At 30.7% G+C, this 4,012-nt stretch overlaps 1 pseudogene; it reads right to left on the reverse strand.

The window, feature by feature from the left end:
- Positions 1-750: 750 nt before the first annotated feature.
- LOC148803521 (protein FAR1-RELATED SEQUENCE 5-like) lies at positions 751-3,781 on the reverse strand (annotated as a pseudogene).
- Between the last annotated feature and the right edge of the window lie 231 nt (positions 3,782-4,012).

Here is a 4,012-nt window from a genome sequence, read left to right on the forward strand (position 1 = left end):
GGGAAGGAATATTCATCTATAGATTGTTATTTGTATCATAATTATGCATTGATGAGAAGGAATATTCATCTATAGATTGCTATTTGTATGATTGTATCTATTGATGTTTGTATAGATGAGAAGGAATATTTAGCTTCGTGTCAAGCTACAGAGGGAGAGGGATCGCAATCATAGACTCGTAGATAATCATGTAAATCCAATTATGATGCCATTCCATACTAAGTTCAATTTTTAGACTTTAAAAGGAACAAACTACCAATTAGCTTTTGCATCTTGGTATCTTTAATTTACATAACAATTGTAAAGTTACAGATATGATGTAAACTTTTCTAACTCCAAATGCTCTAAAATAATCCATTATCCCCCCCTCCCCAAAGAGAGAGAGAGAGAGAGAACAATAATCAAAAGAAAGTACACAATTGAATCATGGATTTTTTTTTTTTTTTTTGTTTATCTCTTTGGAAAAGAGATGATGGAAGTTCAAATCCATCTCCTACAACTTGCTCATATGTCTTTAATTTTTCTTCTTCCTCTTGGCACAATTCCTCTTGTAGTGGTGAGATCTTGAAAGACAGAATAGTAAATATATTAATAATCTATATAGGCCTTGGGGATTTTGAAAATTTGATGCTTTTTCAATGGTCTTGACAAATTCTTTCTACATCTACTTGAAAAGGTTTGGGCATCAAATTTATTAGTAATTGACATTCACATAAAAAATAGTAAATTTATTAACCTGTTTCATGAATTTTAAGATGAAGGTGGTTTCTCATGTTGGTCAACATTAGTTGTAGTTAAATTCTTTATGTAGATGTTAGCATTTGAGGATTCCTATACAAAATATATTTGTTAGTGCTATTTTCAAGTGCGCATGTACAATGATTTTTAATATACTAACCTAATCCAACTGTGTATTTTCAGTTACAAACTCTCTTTGCAAAACTCTTGGAGTTAGTGAAGCATAAAAGAATGTAAGTGGAGTTAGAAATAAATATTAAAAACATAGAAAAATAATCAGTCAATTAATTAATTATTTGTAACCAACTTCTATGCAAGTTCATTTGGTGAAAATTGACATTTAGTAACTGTGGTTGGTACATATAAGTCAAGTGATTCAGATTAAGCATGTGTGGTATATTAGGATTAATAGCCACGGTAGTAGTGACATCATATGAACCCTATTTAGTAACATCACCAAAATACAAAGAAATTATCATCAAATTACTTAAAGCTAAGAAAGATTATCCTTAAAGATGCATTTTTTTAATTATTTTATCTTTTTCTAACAACCTTTTTTTCCTTGGTTCCTTCATGTGATTTCTAACAAGCAATAAAATAAACAAAGTAAATAATATGTATGAGTTTAAAATTCAGTTAAAAGTATCAAAATAATAAAAGAATATACAACATTATGTTGAGACTTTTTGCCTCTCTTATCTTTTCCAACAACCTTTTTTTCCTTGGCACCTTGATATGATTCCTAACAAGTAATAAAACAAACCAAGTAAATAATATGAATTAGTTTAAGATTCAAAAAATATATAAAAAATAAATATCATACATCATGTTGAGATTGTCCTTTTTCTTTTCTTTCATTTTTCCAAACAATTTTTTTTTGCACATTATCACTATTTGTCCCAAGAACACTTGATGCTTTATTTGCTAATCCTTTTACTTCAATGTTACCATACTTTAATGGCTCCCCATCATTTTCCTTCATTGTCTCCCTATATATTTCCATTTCATTCACATTAGAAGATTCAAAATCCAAAAACCTTTTCTTCAATATATCTTTCACTCCTGTGCGTGCATTATGAAATGCATTTAATAAATATGAGAATGCCCTTCTATCTTCTGTAGCATGTGTTGATATTTCTCTACATACTCTCATTAGCTCAGTAAGTATCGTGGAAAATCCAGCACTAGGATCAACCTTAATTAGATGTCCACAATAATCAAAACTAACTCCATCCTTTGAAACCTGTGTCCATTTTTTCAAATTATACTGTGATGGAACTTGTTTTAACAATCTTTCTACAACAACACAGTGCATATACACATAAAAATCCCACAAACTCAAACTTCTTGCAATTGCATACAACCACTATGTTTGATGGGTCAAATGTAACAATATGCTCACGAAGTTTATTGCAATACTTCACTTTGCATACAATTGTTGTTCCAACCATGACTTTACTTACAATATTACAATTAAGGGCCATTCAATATTCCTTTTCAAATTCCCAGAATATTGCAGGAATCTATATAGAAGAAGCCCATAATATCTTTATTAGAAAAGACAAGTGGGGTGTACTTTGGTTCATCTTTACCTCCATTTCCATTTCTTTTAAACATTGATCTACTACATTCCGCTCAAAATGCTTAAAAAATTCAGCTAAATCAAGAGATGATTTCAAATACCCTCTCAACATACTATTCTCATTTATTTGAAATAATCTTTGAAGTCAAGTGTTTTCTTTCAATTTGTATTTTTCCAACATCTCATGTCATGTAGTAAGAAACCCATCTTCATCTTCATGGCCATAGATGCAATTACTAAAGTCTCTATCAAAGGATGAAGAAGCAACAAATACATTACTCAAATGTTGGATTGCATTTTGATATATATGCCATATACATAAACGATGACATGTTTTTGGAAAGATTTGCTTTATTGCATTTGTCATTGCTGGATCTTGGTCTGTAAGAATTGTTTTTGGTTGCTTCTTAGATATTGCCCTTAGAAAAGATTGGATCACCCACTTAAAAGATTCAATACTTTGATCATACATCAATGCGGCTCCAAAAAAGGTGGTTTTATTATGATGGTTAACTCTCACAAAAGGAGCAAATGCTCGTTTATCCTCATTTGTTTGAAAAGTGGTATCAAAATAAATGATATCTCCAAAATAATCATAATCAACCAACACCTTTGCATCAACCCAAAAGATGTTTGTAATTTGATTATCTTCGTCAAGTTGCACCAAGTGAAAGGATGATATATTCTCATCATGCAATTTATCGAAATACCTTACCATAGCTCTTGCACCTTCATTAGTCAAACCAAGATTCTGAATTCCACCAGGTTGTCTACCCATAAACTCTAATGTTTCCTTAGGACGTATACTAGAACCACTAGCAAGATCGGCTTGAGCTATTGTTGTTTTCCTTTGTGACCTAAGCATGCATGATTTGCTTGGAGTAACAAGTTGATGATTATGACCTCTTTCAAATTCAGTTAAATAATATTTTCCATTTTCTTGCATTACAAGCTTAACCATTACTCCACAACTCGTTCTTGTTATGTCACAACAAAATTTTGCATCAATTTGCCTTTTATCATTACCATGAAAGCCTTAATGAGAACAACAAAATGTTTGTCTCCAAATACTAGATTTTAGCTTTTACCCCTTCAATATCCGCACACTAAAACCATCATTTCTAGCAAACACATTATATAAATGGTAAGCATCTTCCAAAGTTTTGGTTTACATCTGTTTCATTGCTTGGTTGTGAGAAATTTGCATTTAAAGGGCTAGTGCAACTTCCTTTCATATCAAAATCAAGCTTATGTGTAACACTACATACAACTTCTAAACCCTCATCAAGTAGAGTGTTCTTCTCATTACACTCTTCATTATTTATTCCACTAGGAAGTTGTTCCATTTTTTAAGAAAAATAAACAACAAAAATCAACTAATTAATATGCCAATTTGTTCCAATCATTTTTTTAAAAGGTAACATGTGGCCATGTTAGCCCTTTTCTATTCTTACTTTCTATTAATACCAAGCATAACTTAATGGAAAAAAGTAGTAAAATGCAAGCAAGAACCTTTTACACAAGAAAAAGATTTTCTAAGGAGGTTAGGCTTCATTTATATAATATGAAATCCCATAATTCAAGCATGTGGAGGCAACATTTGGCAAATAAAGACCATTAAATAATTTTTAGGTAAAGTTAAAGACAAAAAATGATCATTTACAAAGATGAAAGAAAATTATATATTAGAGA

Source organism: Nelumbo nucifera, chromosome 1 (assembly GCF_055504915.1).
Source record: "Nelumbo nucifera cultivar China Antique chromosome 1, China Antique-T2T, whole genome shotgun sequence".
NCBI classification, from domain to species: Eukaryota; Viridiplantae; Streptophyta; class Magnoliopsida; order Proteales; family Nelumbonaceae; genus Nelumbo; species Nelumbo nucifera.